Here is a 17,807-nt window from a genome sequence, read left to right on the forward strand (position 1 = left end):
GCTCTACAACGTAACAAGCTATCAAGGAAGATATATTCTCCTGTACAAGCTAGTATGGGAAATATATTCAGCTCTACAAGCTATTAAGGAAGATATATTCTCCTCTACAAGCTAGTTTGGGAAACATATTCAGCTCTACAAGCTATTAAGGAAGATAGATTCTCTACAAGCTAGTTTAGGAAATATATTTAGCTCTACAAGCTATTAAAGAAGATATATTCAGCTCTACAAGCTAGTATGGGAAATATATTCAATTGTACAAACTATTAAGGAAGATATACTCTGCTGTACAAGCCAGTAAGGAAGATATATCATGTTAGATCTACAAGCTAGGAAAGGAGAAATATTCAGCTCTACAAGCTAGTCCGCTCTACGTACATATACGTGTTAGGGAAATATATTCAGCTGTACAAACTAGCAAGGGAGATATATTCTGCTCCACAAGCCAGTAAGGGAGATCTATTGTTCCACAAACCAGTAAGGGAGATATATTGTTCCATAAGCCAGTAAGGGAGACTTGCTGCCCAACAAGCCAGTAAGGGAGACTTACTGCCCAACAAGCCATTAAGGGAGACTTACTGCCCAACAAGCCAGTAAGAGAGATACATTTTGCTTTATATGCCAGTAAGGGAGACATACTGCCCCACAAGCCAGTAAGGGAGACATACTGCCCCTACAAGCCAGTAAGGGAGACATACTGCCCCATAAGCCAGTAAGGGAGACATACTGCCCCACAAGCCAGTAAGCCAGTCATACTGCCCAACAAGCCAGAAAGGGAGACATACTGCCCCACAAGCCAGTAAGGGAGACATACTGCCCCACAAGCCAGTAAGGGAGACATACTGCCCCACAAGCCAGTAAGGGAGACATACTGCCCCACAAGCCAGTAAGGGAGACATACTGCCCCACAAGCCAGTAAGGGAGACATACTGCCCCACAAGCCAGTAAGGGAGACACACTGCCCCTACAAGCCAGTAAGGGAGACATACTGCCCCACAAGCCAGCAAGGGAGACATACTGCCCCACAAGCCAGTAAGGGAGACATACTGCCCCCACAAGCCAGTAAGGGAGACACACTGCCCCACAAGCCAGTAAGGGAGACATACTGCCCCACAAGCCAGTAAGGGAGACACTGCCCAACAAGCCAGTGAGGGAGACATACTGCCCCACAAGCCAGTAAGGGAGACATACTCCCCCACAGGCCAGTAAGGGAGACATACTGCCCCACAAGCCAGCAAGGGAGACATACTGCCCCACAAGCCAGTAAGGGAGACACACTGCCCCACAAGCCAGTAAGGGAGACACACTGCCCCACAAGCCAGTAAGGCAGGCATACTGCCCCTACAAGCCAGTAAGGGAGACATACTGCCCCACAAGCCAGTAAGGGAGACATACTGTCCCTACAAGCCAGTAAGGGAGACATACTGCCCCACAAGCCAGTAAGGGAGACACACTGCCCCACAAGCCAGCAAGGGAGACATACTGCCCCACAAGCCAGTAAGGGAGACACACTTCCCCTACAAGCCAGTAAGGGAGACATACTGCCCCCACAAGCCAGTAAGGGAGACATACTGCTCCTACAAGCCAGTAAGGGAGACACTCTGCCCCTACAAGCCAGTAAGGGAGACATACTGCCCCTACAAGCCAGTAAGGGAGACATACTGCCCCTACAAGCCAGTAAGGGAGACATACTGCCCCTACAAGCCAGTAAGGGAGACACTGCCCCTACAAGCCAGTAAGGGAGAAATATATTCAGCTTACACAAGGCAGCATGCAAGACACGGTGTCAGAGAGTCCAGGGAGGTATAAATACGGTTCAAGAAGAGAAGACAGGTGTGGGGCGCGGGCGCGGGGGACGAACACACGCACGTTCTTGGCCGAGGTGTACATGTTGCCACGCCACAGTACCAGACGGGTCTGCTGTATACGCCACAGGCCACGACCCGTCTCTCTGATACAACCACCACCACCCCCAGATATAGGCCAACATGCCACTGAACTTTGACCCTAGCTCAGGGGGGGCCCAGGCCGCTGACCCTCCCTAACAACAAGGGTAGTGGGGACTGTGCTGGTGGTGACTGTGGTGGTGGTGGTGGTGGTGATTGTGGTGGTGGTGGTGGTGGTTGTGACTGTGGTGGTGTTTGTGATTGTGGTGGTGGTTGTGATTGTGGTGGTGGTGGTGGTGGTTGTGACTGTGGTGGTGTTTGTGATTGTGGTAGTGGTTGTGATTGTGGTGGTGGTGGTGATTGTGTTGTGGTGGTGGTGATTGTGGTGGTGGTGGTGGTGATTGTGGTGGTGGTGGTGGTGATTGTGGTGGTGGTGGTGGTGGTGGTGATTGTGGTGGTGGTGGTGGTTGTGGTTGTGGTGATTGTGGTGGTGGTTGTGGTGGTGGTGGTGGTGATTGTGGTGGTGGTGGTGGTGGTGATTGTGGTGGTGGTGGTGGTGATTGTGGTGGTGGTGGTGGTGATTGTGGTGGTGGTGGTGGTGGTGATTGTGGTGGTGGTGGTGGTGATTGTGGTGGTGGTGATTGTGGTGGTTGTGGTGATTGTGGTGGTGGTGATTGTGGTGGTGGATTGTGTGGTGTGGTGATTGTGGTGGTGGTGATTGTGGTGGTGGTTGTGATTGTGGTGGTGGTGGTGATTGTGGTGGTGGTGATTGTGGTGGTGGTGGTGACTTGTCGCTTCTCCACGGGGTGGTGTGTGTGGTGGTGGTGATTGTGGTGGTGGTGGTGGACATGGACCGCTTCTCCACGGGTGGTGGTGGTGGTGGTGGTGATTGTGGTGGTGATTGTGGTTGTGGTGGTGGTGGTGGTGATTGTGGTGGTGGTGGTGGTGGTGATTGTGGTGGTGGTGGTGGTGGTGATTGTGGTGGTGGTGGTGGTGGTGATTGTGGTTGTGGTGGTGGTGATTGTGGTGGTGTTGGTGTACATGGAGCGCTTCTCCACGGGTCGTGTTGTTGTGAACAGTCAGCTGCTGCGATCGCGTGCTGAGGCCAGCTGGGCTGACGTCAGGGGAGGTGAGCTGAGTGAGGGAGGTGTGGCTGGTGCACGGGTCAGCCAGTCAGCTACACTCACACCTCCTCTCCTCCTCTTCTTACCCTCCTCCTCCTACTCCTCTCCCTTCCTTCTCTTCCCCCTCCTCTTCCTCTCCCCTAACTCCTCTTCTCTCCTCTTCCCCTCCTCTTCCTCCTCCTCTCCCTTCCTTCTCTTCCCCCTCCTCTTCCTCTCCCCTAACTCCTCTTCTCTCCTCCTCCTCCCACTCTCCCTTCCTTCTCTCCCCCTCTCCTCTTCTTACCCTCCTCCTCCTCCTCTCCCTTCCTTCTCTTCCCCCTCCTTTTCCTCTCCCCTAACTCCTCTTCTCTCCTCCTCTTCCCCTCCTCTTCCTCCCCCTCTCCCTTCCTTCTCTTCCCCCTCCTCTTCCTCTCCCCTAACTCCTCTTCTCTTCTCTTCTCCTCCTCCTCCTCCCCCTCTTCTCCCTTCCTTCTCTTCCCCCTCCTCTTCCTCTCCCTAACTCCTCTTCTTACCCTCCTCCTCCTCCTCCGACTCTCCCTTCCTTCTCTTCCCCCTCCTCTTCCTCTCCCCTAACTCCTCTTCTCTCCTCCTCCTCCCACTCTCCCTTCCTTCTCTCCCCCTCTCCTCTTCTTACCCTCCTCCTCCTCCTCTCCCTTCCTTCTCTTCCCCCTCCTTTTCCTCTCCCCTAACTCCTCTTCTCTCCTCCTCTTCCCCTCCTCTTCCTCCCCCTCTCCCTTCCTTCTCTTCCCCCTCCTCTTCCTCTCCCCTAACTCCTCTTCTCTTCTTCTCCTCCTCCTCCCCCTCTTCTCCCTTCCTTCTCTTCCCCCTCCTCTTCCTCTCCCTAACTCCTCTTCTTACCCTCCTCCTCCTCCTCCTCCTCCCCCTGTTCTCCCTTCCTTCTCTTCCCCCTCCTCTTCCCCTCCTCCTCCCTATCCTCAGACCTATCCATAGTGACCCCCGGCTCCTCCTACTGACTGTGGTGGCTGTGTGGTCAAACTGCCCGACATGATCCATGCAAAATGACGGTATACCACACTCCCTCCCTCATCCCTGTCCCATCCCCCAGTGCCACACCATGGAACACTCCTACACCCTCCTCCCTCATCCTTGTCCCATCCCCCAGTGCCACATCCACTTATATACATGATAATTTCTTACACCACTTCTATACATAACTTCTAACCCACTTCTATACACGATAATCTTTTATCCACTTATATACATGATAATTTCTTACCCCCTTCTGTACATGGTGATTTCTTACCCACTTCTATATATGATCATTTCTTACCCACTTCTATACATGATAACTTCTTACTTCTATACATGATAATTTCATACTTCTATACATGATAATCTCTTACCCACTTCTATACATGATAATAATTTGGCAGGACTTTCTCAAAACCTGGTTAGGGCCTGACCTAGGGGTAGGACCAGCCTGGTTAGGGCCTGACCTAGGGGTAGGACCAGCCTGGTTAGGGCCTGACCTAGGGGTAGGACCAGCCTGGTTAGGGCCTGACCTAGGGGTAGGACCAGCCTGGTTAGGGCCTGGCCTAGGGGTAGGACCAGCCTGGTTAGGGCCTGACCTAGGGGTAGGACCAGCCTGGTTAGGGCCTGACCTAGGGGGTAGGACCAATCTGACTACATGAGCTACACTGTGAGCGGTCATCATGACCGCGAAACGCTCGGAAACTGACCGATGTCTGACGGTTCCAATGTACACTGCGTGCGCAATGAGGAGAACGTACGCTATATACTGAACAGTGGAACCCTGTGTGAACGTACGCTATATACTGAACAGTCCAACCCTGTGTGAACTTACGCTATATACTAAACAGCGCAACCCTGTGTGAACGTAAGCTATATACTGAACAGTCCAACCCTGTGTGAACGTACGCTATATACTGAATAGTGCAACCCTGTGTGAACGTACGCTATATACTGAACAGTCCAACCCTGTGTGAACGTACGCTATATACTGAACAGTGCAACCCTGTGTGAACGTACGCTATATACTGAACAGTGCAACCCTGTGTGAACGTACGCTATATACTGAACACTGGAACCCTGTGTGAACTTCCCATTCATTACATACACAGTACATGTACACAAGACCAGAATTTAAAAAAAAAATTGAAAAAAAAAACGGATTTTACAAAGAAAATTAGTACTGCCGTATTTATAAAAAGAAAATAATAAATACAGTAAAAAAAAACGTAAGGGTTGGCAGCTCTGCAACGAAATGGTTGACAAATTGAGTGTCTGGGGCCTGAACATTCAGGAGGGTACGAGGCGTGCAAGGGATACGGATAATTGGAGCGATGCGGTATACTGGGGGCGACGTGCTGTCGACAAGTTAGACCATGGAAATCACGAAAAGGTCTGTGGGGCCTGTGGACAGGTCCCTCTGGTTTAAGTGCATTACACATGAGAGTTAGAGACTGGATGTGAGCGAAGGAGGCCGTTCTTCGTCTCTTCCTGGCGCTATCTCGCTACTGTGGGAAATGGCGAATATATGCAGGACTGGAAATCCTCCCCTCCCCTTTTTACTTCCCCCACCCACTCAAAAAAAAAGGAACATAGAGAGGGGGAAGTAAGGATATTCCCTCTACGGTTCTGTCCTCGGTTCTTAACGTTACCTCGCTAACGCGGGAAATGGCAAATATGTATGAAATATGTATATTTATCTATCTATATTATACTCTGTCGCTGTCTCCCGCGTTAGCGAGGTAGCGCAAGGAAACAGACGAAAGAATGGCACAACCCACCCACATACACATGTATATACATACACGTCCACACACGCACATATACATACCTAAACATTTCAACGTATACATATATATACATACAAAGGCATACATATATACACATGTACATAATTCATACTTGCTGCCTTTATTGATTCCCGTCGCCACCCCGCCACACATGAAATGACCCCCCCCCCCCCCGCGTGCGAGCGAGGTAGCGCTAGGAAAAGACAACAAAGGTGCCCACATTCGTTCACACTCCGTCTCTAGCTGTCATGTGTCATAATGCACCGAAACCACAGCTCCCCTTTCCACACATCCAGGCCCCACAAAACTTTCCATGGCCAAAACAGTGCAGCCTCTGGGTGTTATTAGACAAATCGTTCAAAGATAATATTTATGAGGTCAGAGGCCCGAATTCTCACAACCACATATATCATTCCAGGTCAAACGAAACGACAGGAAACACACGCACACTTCCCAACCCAACATCTACAGTCAATAAGTATTAATAAATAAACTGTAATATGGAAAGAGTTTCATCGTCCGAGTCAAAATATTAATAAATAAACTGTAATATGGAAAGAATTTCGTCGTCCGAGTCAAAATATTAATAAATAAACTGTAATATGGAAAGAGTTTCATCGTCCGAGTCAAAATATTAATAAATAAACTGTAATATAGAAAAAGTTTCGTCGTCCAAGTCAAAATATTAATAAATAAACTGTAATATAGAAAGAATTTCGTCGTCCGAGTCAAAATATTAATAAATAAACTGTAATATGAAAGAGTTTCGTCGTCCAAGTCAAAATATTAATAAATAAACTGTAATATAGAAAGAATTTCGTCGTCCAAGCCAAAATATTAATAAATAAACTGTAATATAGAAAGAGTTTCGTCGTCCGAGTCAAAATATTAATAAATAAACTGTAATATAGAAAGAGTTTCGTCGTCCGAGTCAAAATATTAATAAATAAACTGTAATATAGAAAGAGTTTCGTCGTCCGAGTCAAAATATTAATAAATAAACTGTAATATGGAAAGAGTTTCGTCGTCCGAGTCAAAATATTAATAAATAAACTGTAATATAGAAAGAGTTTCGTCGTCCGAGTCAAAATATTAATAAATAAACTGTAATATAGAAAGAGTTTCGTCGTCCGAGTCAAAATATTAATAAATAAACTGTAATATAGAAAGAGTTTCGTCGTCCGAGTCAAAAGCGCAGAAAACCTAAGGTTGAACAAACTTGCTCCAACTTATCCAAAGTACGTATAACTTCGATCGACTTTGGGTTATTTCATTACGCACATATATCTGGTAATTTACAACTTTGGGTGATTTCATTACGCACATATATCAGGTAATTTACAACTTTGGGTGATTTCATTACGCACATATATCTGGTAATTTAACTGGTAATTTACAACTTTTGGGTGATTTCATTACGCACATATATCTGGTAATTTACAACTTTGGGTGATTTCATTACGCACTTACATCTGGTAATTTACAACTTTGGGTGATTTCATTACGCACATATATCAGGTAATTTACAACTTTTGGGTGATTTCATTACGCACATATATCTGGTAATTTACAACTTTTGGGTGATTTCATCACGCACTTACATCTGGTAATTTACAACTTTGGGTGATTTCATTACGCACATATATCAGGTAATTTACAACTTTTGGGTGATTTCATTACGCACATATATCTGGTAATTTACAACTTTTGGGTGATTTCATTACGCACATATATCTGGTAATTTACAACTTTGGGTGATTTCATTACGCACATATATCTGGTAATTTATAACTTTGGGTGATTTCATTACGCACTTACATCTGGTAATTTACAACTTTGGGTGATTTCATTACGCACATATATCTGGTAATTTACAACTTTTGGGTGATTTCATTACGCACATATATCTGGTAATTTACAACTTTTGGGTGATTTCATTACGCACATATATCAGGTAATTTACAACTTTTGGGTGATTTCATTACGCACATATATCTGGTAATTTACAACTCATAACTCACTCAGACGAACGATGTAAATACGACAGCTTCAAAAGAGAGAGAAAGAAAGAAAGAAAGAAAGAAAGAGAGAAAGAAAGAAAGAAAGTGAGAAAGAAAGAAAGAGAGAAAGAAAGAAAGAAAGAAAACGAGCGGATCTCGAAAGTGATGCCCAGAATTTCATTTTCCTTTTGTTTTCTTTTCTAAATATCGGAACGCAACTGTTACGTCACCACAACTTAGCCTAGCCTCCTCTCCCGTGGACTTCAAACTGAGCGTGACGGGAGCATAGTTTTCACTGTGTTACACTATTTACGCTCGTGGGAAGGCAAAAAAAAAAAAAAAAATAAGACACATATTGACATCATTCCACCACACAACCTCAAACACACACACACACACACACACACACACACACACACACACACACACACACATTGACATAAAGCACATTTTTATCTGCTGTCTGGTTGGGATACCGCATGACGTCATACTTGCCTCACCAAGACTCAACACACACACACACACACACACACACACACACACACACACACACACCGGCTAACGCAAGACTGGACACTGATTGAGGGATTGTATAGTGGACTTTGTTATAGCCTTGGAGACCAATGATCAAACTCAGCGACCTTAACCATAAAGATATGATGATGTCTGAAATGTCCAAACTAAGGCATGCATAATGATATAATTTGGCCTCCTCTTTATATATATATATATATATATATATATATATATATATATATATATATATATATATATATATATTATTTATTTATTTATTTATCTATTTTGCTTTGTCGCTGTCTCCCGCGTTTGCGAGGTAGCGCAAGGAAACGGACGAAAGAATGGCCAAACCCACCCACATACACATGTATATACACACACGTCCACACACGCAAATATACATACCTATACATCTCAATGTACACATATATATACACACACAGACACATACATATATACCCATGCACACAATTCACACTGTCTGCCTTTATTCATTCCCATATATATGAAAACTAAAAAATATCAACTAGTCAAGTAGAACTATATACTTTGGCTTCCTCTCAAAAAAAAATATACCCAAACACTAAAATCATTAATAAGAAATGACAAATTTCGTTTTTTTTTTTCAACAATTAACAGTTCTAAGAAGGTTCATAACGCTAAAATGAAAACTTAGATACTTGTAACAACATCTACGCCATATTATCAACCCAAACACAAGAATTTCTAAGTTTCCCAAAAATTCTCAATAATAGACAGTGAAAAATATAAAATATCAAAACATTCTTCGGACGCATCTGCTTGATAACAGTCGACAGTGAGAACTACAAAATGTTTTTTTTCTAAATTCGTTAGCGAGGAAGCGCCATGAAAAGACGAAGAATGGCCTCATCAGTTCACATCCAACTCTCTAGCTATAGTGAACATACTGCATATTGAACCCACACCGAAATCCTATCCAAGACCCGCAAAGCTTTTTGTGGTTTACGCTAACCGCTTCGTATATCTTGGTCCAGCCCCTTGACGGCATGTCGTCTCCTAGATAACGCTTCTCTTTAAATCGCTCTATATCCCGTGCACGCCACACACCCTCCTGCACGCTTAGGTATAGATCGCTTAACGCACCATTCAACCCGTCGTCTCCCCCTCCCCTTTCCTTTGCTACTGACACTCAAACCCTCCGGCCAACCTCTCCTCACTCATCCTCTCCAGATGTCCAAACCAATTCACCACGACGCCTTCAGCTCTCTCATCACCTCTGAAATCTTACCAACACACACACACACACACACACACACAAACACACACACACACACCTTCATGCCCACACACACACACACACCTCCCTCATACCCTGTCATTTCTGACACCTGACACCACGTACTGTCCTCAAGTATTTCAATTTTCAAGACCTCCCCGCGCATATACCCACAGCCCTGTGCAACATACAACACCGCCTGGACTACCACACCATCAGACACAACGCATCTCTGCCCTCACCCCACTCCTCAGTGCACACCAGGGCCTACGCCCCTCTCACCTACACCGTGGCTCACCTCACCCTTCCATGCTTCCATCAGCTCCTACGTCCATTCTCGTATTATAATAATAATAATAATATTAATAATAATAATAATAATAATAATAACTAGAATAACAATAATAACATCAATACTACTATTACTACTACTACTAATAATAATAATAATAATAATAATAATAATAATAATAATGATATTAATACTAATAATAATGATAACAACACTTACACCAATATAACAATAACGACAACAACAACAACTACAACCACCACCAGGTGTCGGAGTCTGCCTGTCCTAACCACGGTGGGGCTTCCCACAGTATACCGCCACACACACACACACACACCTCCCAGGGACACCAGTATACCGATACATGTGTCCGGTGCACACACCCCGCTGTATCCACACCTCCCCCCGCCACTCAAACGCCATCCCGAGCCTTCTTCCCTCGTGTTGGGACACATCTCCCCACCACATACCTCCCATCACCCCAGCCGTGCATGTGTATCGCGTGTGTGTATAACGCCTATTACACATGTATTACATATATAGGGAGGAGGTGGGGGTTCGAACCGACACCTCCCTATTCCCTGCAGGTCGCCACACGCCTCCAACCCCCCACACACACACCCACCCCACGCCCACATCCCTATCCTTTCCCTCTCTCCCCTCAACACCATCTCCACCCATCCCCACCTCCAGCCCACGCCCCCACAGGCGGTCACGACCACCACACACCCCCCTCAACCCACGCCACCACAGGCGGTCACGACCACCACACACTCCCCACAACCCACGCCCCACAGGCGGTCACGACCACCCCACACCCCCCCCCACAATTCTTCCCGTACCCTGCAAGAAGGCACGCCCACTGCAGACTACAACATCATTGTTGACTGTGGGGTAATCAGACCCCCGGACACAAGTGGTCAGATATCCTCCCCTCCCTCCCCCACTACCGCCATTACCCCCGTCCCTCAGCCCTTCCCCCATGAGCGATCACGAAATATGAGACTCCCCCATTAACACCCCTCACCCCTATCTCCCTTCCCAGAAACAAACGTTCGCTTGACCGACTAAAGATATATGAAATATGTTTATATATATATATATATATATATATATATATATATATATATATATATATATATAGAGAGAGAGAGAGAGAGAGAGAGAGAGAGAGAGAGAGAGAGAGAGAGAGAATTTATTAAAAAAGGGAGTGACTGTATTATTGACTGGTTGGTAAGGTTATTTAATGTATGTATGACTCATGGTGAGGTGCCTGAGGATTGGCGGAATGCGTGCATAGTGCCATTGTACAAAGGCAAAGGGGATAAGAGTGAGTGCTCAAATTACAGAGGTATAAGTCTGTTGAGTATTCCTGGTAAATTATATGGGAGGGTATTGATTGAGAGGGTGAAGGCATGTACAGAGCATCAGATTGGGGAAGAGCAGTGTGGTTTCAGAAGTGGTAGAGGATGTGTGGATCAGGTGTTTCTTTGAAGAATGTATGCGAGAAATACTTAGAAAAGCAAATGGATTTGTATGTAGCATTTATGGATCTGCAGAAGGCATATGATAGAGTTGATAGAGATGCTCTGTGGAAGGTAGTAAGAATATATGGTGTGGGAGGCAAGTTGTTAGAAGCAGTGAAAAGTTTTTATCGAGGATGTAAGGCATGTGTACGTGTAGGAAGAGAAGAAAGTGATTGGTTCTCAGTGAATGTAGGTTTGCGGCAGGGGTGTGTGATGTCTCCATGGTTGTTTAATTTGTTTATGGATGGGGTTGTTAGGGAGGTGAATGCAAGAGTTTTGGAAAGAGGGGCAAGTATGAAGTCTGTTGGGGATGAGAGAGCTTGGGAAGTGAGTCAGTTGTTGTTCGCTGATGATACAGCGCTGGTGGCTGATTCACGTGAGAAACTGCAGAAGCTGGTGACTGAGTTTGGTAAAGTGTGTGAAAGAAGAAAGTTAAGAGTAAATGTGAATAAGAGCAAGGTTATTAGGTACAGTAGGGTTGAGGGTCAAGTCAATTGGGAGGTGAGTTTGAATGGAGAAAAACTGGAGGAAGTGAAGTGTTTTAGATATCTGGGAGTGGATCTGGCAGCGGATGGAACCATGGAAGCGGAAGTGGATCATAGGGTGGGGGAGGGGGCGAAAATTCTGGGAGCCTTGAAGAATGTGTGGAAGTCGAGAACATTATCTCGGAAAGCAAAAATGGGTATGTTTGAAGGAATAGTGGTTCCAACAATGTTGTATGGTTGCGAGGCGTGGGCTATGGATAGAGTTGTGCGCAGGAGGATGGATGTGCTGGAAATGAGATGTTTGTGGACAATGTGTGGTGTGAGGTGGTTTGATCGAGTAAGTAACGTAAGGGTAAGAGAGGTGTGTGGAAATAAAGAGCGTGGTTGAGAGAGCAGAAGAGGGTGTTTTGAAATGGTTTGGGCACATGGAGAGAATGAGTGAGGAAAGATTGACCAAGAGGATATATGTGTCGGAGGTGGAGGGAACGAGGAGAAGTGGGAGACCAAATTGGAGGTGGAAAGATGGAGTGAAAAAGATTTTGTGTGATCGGGGCCTGAACATGCAGGAGGGTGAAAGGAGGGCAAGGAATAGAGTGAATTGGATCGATGTGGTATACCGGGGTTGACGTGCTGTCAGTGGATTGAATCAAGGCATGTGAAGCGTCTGGGGTAAACCATGGAAAGCTGTGTAGGTATGTATATTTGCGTGTGTGAACGTATGTATATACATGTGTATGGGGGTGGGTTGGGCCATTTCTTTCGTCTGTTTCCTTGCGCTACCTCGCAAACGCGGGAGACAGCGGAAAAAAAAAAAAAAAAAAAAAAAAAAAATATATATATATATATATATATATATATATATATATATATATATATATATATATATATATATTCTATCAATTAAATACATATAAAAACTCTACCTCTAAACCCTTGACTAAGAGAGAGAGAGAGAGAAGGAGAGAGAGAGAGAGATTAGTGTAAGCTGGAAACAGGTTTTCTCTAATGCACATAGAATTGGATACGACCGCATATTTACAGTTAATAATTGTAAATATACTGTCGTTTCCATTATACAATTAATGTTACAATTAAACATTTCTCTAACAGTGCTGGATGATATTATTGGTATATGAATATACAGCATGCGGGCGCACGTGTGTGTGTGTGTGTGTGTGTGTGTGTGTGTAAAAGTAGTGGGTGCTGGAGATGGAGTGGTTCAGTGAGGGAGCATCGGCAAGGGTGAGGTATACAACTTGAAGCTTCGGGTGGGAAGACAATGGATCGTGTTCACGTTGGAGAACGCGGGAAGGATCATACAAGGAACTTGCATTATAAGGCTAAGGGGACACGCCACGCCACGCCACGCCACGCCACGCCACGCCTCCCTCTCCCACATCCATCCAGCCCAGCTCGAAAACCCGAGGGGGCCTGGTGACCTTGACCCGCGACCTTCTGACCTCGAAAACACGAGCACGCCAGAGGCACAACAGACTCCAATCTTAATCAGGCAGCGTCCGACCCGCGCTGACGTCAGCCCGAGTTACGTACGAGGGCGCGGGTGTGTGTGTGTGTGTGTGTGTGTGTGTGTGTGTGTGTGTGTGTTCAAACACACCGACTGACAAACACACACACGCGTGAATAAACTTCCTTAATACATGACACACTCTCGGAAAAAAAGGAAAAGAGAAAAATTTCATCCAATGCCTGACACTGGGAGAAAACTCAAGCGACCTATAATCCAGAATTTCGAAACGCGTCGTGTCTTTTGTTTACGTCCGACGTAAACAACCGTTAGATAAAAGCGGTTAGTTCGTCAAGGCGCGTTAACAACACATCCGCTCTCTCTCTCTCTCTCTCTCTCTCTCTCTCTCTCTCTCCAACGACAACCACACACACTCTCTCCACCCCCCCCACCCACCCACCAGGAGGGCCCCCGTGCACACCCCCCTCAAAAATATATCAGAGTCATAACCACCCCTCCCCCATATTTCCAAGATTTGTCTTAACTCAAAAGGTGCATTGCAAAATAACATGCATATATATATATATATATATATATATATATATATATATATATATATATATATATATATATATATATATATATATATATGATAGAGTTGATAGAGATGCTCTGTGTAAGGTATTAAGAATATATGGTGTGGGAGGCAAGTTGTTAGAAGCAGTGAAAAGTTTTTATCGAGGATGTAAGGCATGTGTACGTGTAGGAAGAGAGGAAAGTGATTGGTTCTCAGTGAATGTAGGTTTGCGGCAGGGGTGTGTGATGTCTCCATGGTTGTTTAATTTGTTTATGGATGGGGTTGTTAGGGAGGTGAATGCAAGAGTTTTGGAAAGAGGGGCAAGTATGAAGTCTGTTGGGGATGAGAGAGCTTGGGAAGTGAGTCAGTTGTTGTTCGCTGATGATACAGCGCTGGTGGCTGATTCATGTGAGAAACTGCACAAGCTGGTGACTGAGTTTGGTAAAGTGTGTGAAAGAAGAAAGTTAAGAGTAAATGTGAATAAGAGCAAGGTTATTAGGTACAGTAGGGTTGAGGGTCAAGTCAATTGGGAGGTAAGTTTGAATGGAGAAAAACTGGAGGAAGTAAAGTGTTTTAGATATCTGGGAGTGGATCTGGCAGCGGATGGAACCACGGAAGCGGAAGTGGATCATAGAGTGGGGGAGGGGGCGAAAATTCTGGGAGCCTTGAAGAATGTGTGGAAGTCGAAACATTATCTCGGAAAGCAAAAATGGGTATGTTTGAAGGAATAGTGGTTCCAACAATGTTGTATGGTTGCGAGGCGTGGGCTATGGATAGAGTTGTGCGCAGGAGGATGGATGTGCTGGAAATGAGATGTTTGAGGACAATGTGTGGTGTGAGGTGGTTTGATCGAGTAAGTAACGTAAGGGTAAGAGAGATGTGTGGAAATAAAAAGAGCGTGGTTAAGAGAGACGAAGAGGGTGTTTTGAAATGGTTTGGGCACATGGAGAGAATGAGTGAGGAAAGATTGACCAAGAGGATATATGTGTCGGAGGTGGAGGGAACGAGGAGAAGTGGGAGACCAAATTGAAGGTGGAAAGATGGAGTGAAAAGGATTTTGTGTGATCGGGGCCTGAACATGCAGGAGGGTGAAAGGAGGGCAAGGAATAGAGTGAATTGGATCGATGTGGTATACCGGGGTTGACGTGCTGTCAGTGGATTGAATCAGGGCATGTGAAGCGTCTGGGGTAAACCATGGAAAGCTGTGTAGGTAAGTATATTTGCGTGTGTGGACGTATGTATATACATGTGTATGGGGGTGGGTTGGGCCATTTCTTTCGTCTGTTTCCTTGCGCTACCTTGCAAACGCGGGAGACAGCGACAAAAATATATATATATATATATATATATATATATATATATATATATATATATATATATATATATATATCCCTCTTAAATAATCTAGTAACTTCACAGTGTTGTTGGTGGTAAAAATAAACTCATCTTCCAAGTCTTGGCTCTATCTCAGGCCTTCCCAGGATTTGGAGTAAACAGAAGGAAACACACGTACGTGGACCAGATAACAACACGTCACTTGGACTGAACTCATCTCAACATCACTTACTCGCTGGGTACATCACGTTACATATCTTCATACCAATATGTGTAAAGCTAGTCTTACGTTACATATTTTCATACCAATATGTGTAAAGCTAGTCTTACGTTACATATCTTCATACCAATATGTGTAAAGCTAGTCTTACGTTACATATCTTCATACCAATATGTGTAAAGCTAGTCTTACGTTACATATCTTCATACCAATATGTGTAAAGCTAGTCTTACGTTACATATCTTCATACCAATATGTGTAAAGCTAGTCTTACGTTACATATTTTCATACCAATATGTGTAAAGCTAGTCTTACGTTACATATCTTCATACCAATATGTGTAAAGCTAGTCTTACGTTACATATCTTCATACCAATATGTGTAAAGCTAGTCTTACGTTACATATCTTCATACCAATATGTGTTAAAGCTAGTCTTACGTTACATATCTTCATACCAATATGTGTTAAAGCTAGTCTTACGTTACATATCTTCATACCAATATGTGTAAAGCTAGTCTTACGTTACATATCTTCATACCAATATGTGTTAAAGCTAGTCTTACGTTACATATCTTCATACCAATATGTGTTAAAGCTAGTCTTACGTTACATATCTTCATACCAATATGTGTAAAGCTAGTCTTACGTTACATATTTTCATACCAATATGTGTAAAGCTAGTCTTACGTTACATATCTTCATACCAATATGTGTTAAAGCTAGTCTTACGTTACATATCTTCATACCAATATGTGTAAAGCTAGTCTTACGTTACATATTTTCATACCAATATGTGTAAAGCTAGTGAGTCCGGGATGTTAAGAGCCAACAATGAACCCGGAGCTTTTGTTTATCGTAAACAAGCTTGAGTACGATAAAGCGGACCAAATATCGTGGGATAAAGCGGACCAAATATCGTGGGATAAAGCGGACCAAATATCGTGGGATAAAGCGGACCAAATATCGTGGGATAAAGCGGACCAAATATCGTGGAAAATCAAGTGTCTGCTCCTGTCCGCTCGGCTCCTTCCCGATATTAGTAATAATAACAATCCGATATTAATAATAATAATAACAATAATAATTGGGAGGTGAGTTTGAATGGAGAAAAACTGGAGGAAGTGAAGTGTTTTAGATATCTGGGAGTGGATCTGGCAGCGGATGGAACCATGGAAGCGGAAGTGGATCATAGGGTGGGGGAGGGGGCGAAAATTCTGGGAGCCTTGAAGAATGTGTGGAAGTCGAGAACATTATCTCGGAAAGCAAAAATGGGTATGTTTGAAGGAATAGTGGTTCCAACAATGTTGTATGGTTGCGAGGCGTGGGCTATGGATAGAGTTGTGCGCAGGAGAATGGATGTGCTGGAAATGAGATGTTTGAGGACAATGTGTGGTGTGAGGTGGTTTGATCGAGTGAGTAACGTAAGGGTAAGAGAGATGTGTGGAAATAAAAAGAGCGTGGTTGAGAGAGCAGAAGAGGGTGTTTTGAAATGGTTTGGGCACATGGAGAGAATGAGTGAGGAAAGATTGACCAAGAGGATATATGTGTCGGAGGTGGAGGGAACGAGGAGAAGAGGGAGACCAAATTGGAGGTGGAAAGATGGAGTGAAGAAGATTTTGTGTGATCGGGGCCTGAACATACAGGAGGGTGAAAGGAGGGCAAGGAATAGAGTGAATTGGAGCGATGTGGTATACCGGGGTTGACGTGCTGTCGGTGGATTGAATCAGGGCATGTGAAGCGTCTGGGGTAAACCATGGAAAGCTGTGTAGGTATGTATATTTGCGTGTGTGGACGTATGTATATACATGTGTATGGGAGTGGGTTGGGCCATTTCTTTCGTCTGTTTCCTTGCGCTACCTCGCAAACGCGGGAGACAGCGAAAAAAAAAACAATAATAATAATAATAATAATAATAATAATAATAATATCCCTGGGGATAGGGGAGAAAGAATACTTCCCACGTATTCCCCGGGTGTCGTAGGAGGCGACTAAAAGGGGAGGGAGCCGGGGGCTGGAAATCCTCCCCTCTCGTCTTTAGTTTTCCTAAAGAAGGAACAGAGAAGGGGGCCAAGTGAGGATATTCCCTCAAAGGCTCAGTCCTCTGTTCTTAACGCTACCTCGCTTACGCGGGAAATGGCGGATAGTTTGAAGGAAATAATAATAATAATAATAATAATAATAATAATAATAATAATAATAATAATAATAACAATAATAATAATAATAATAATAATAATAATAATAATAATAACAATAACAATAATAATAATAATAACAAAAGTGTATCAAACGACTTTTGGTTGGACAAAGTGCCATGTACATGGGAGACTAACGAGGAG

The 17,807-nt window shown here is 44.3% G+C and overlaps 1 protein-coding gene across 1 annotated transcript in view; it reads right to left on the reverse strand.

Annotated features, from left to right (window-relative positions):
• Nucleotides 1-17,807, reverse strand: part of LOC139758662 (UBA-like domain-containing protein 2-B) — a 199,651-nt gene that overhangs the window by 104,265 nt on the left and 77,579 nt on the right. The window lies entirely within an intron of this gene.

This window comes from Panulirus ornatus, chromosome 2, assembly GCF_036320965.1.
Source record: "Panulirus ornatus isolate Po-2019 chromosome 2, ASM3632096v1, whole genome shotgun sequence".
NCBI lineage: Eukaryota > Metazoa > Arthropoda > Malacostraca > Decapoda > Palinuridae > Panulirus > Panulirus ornatus.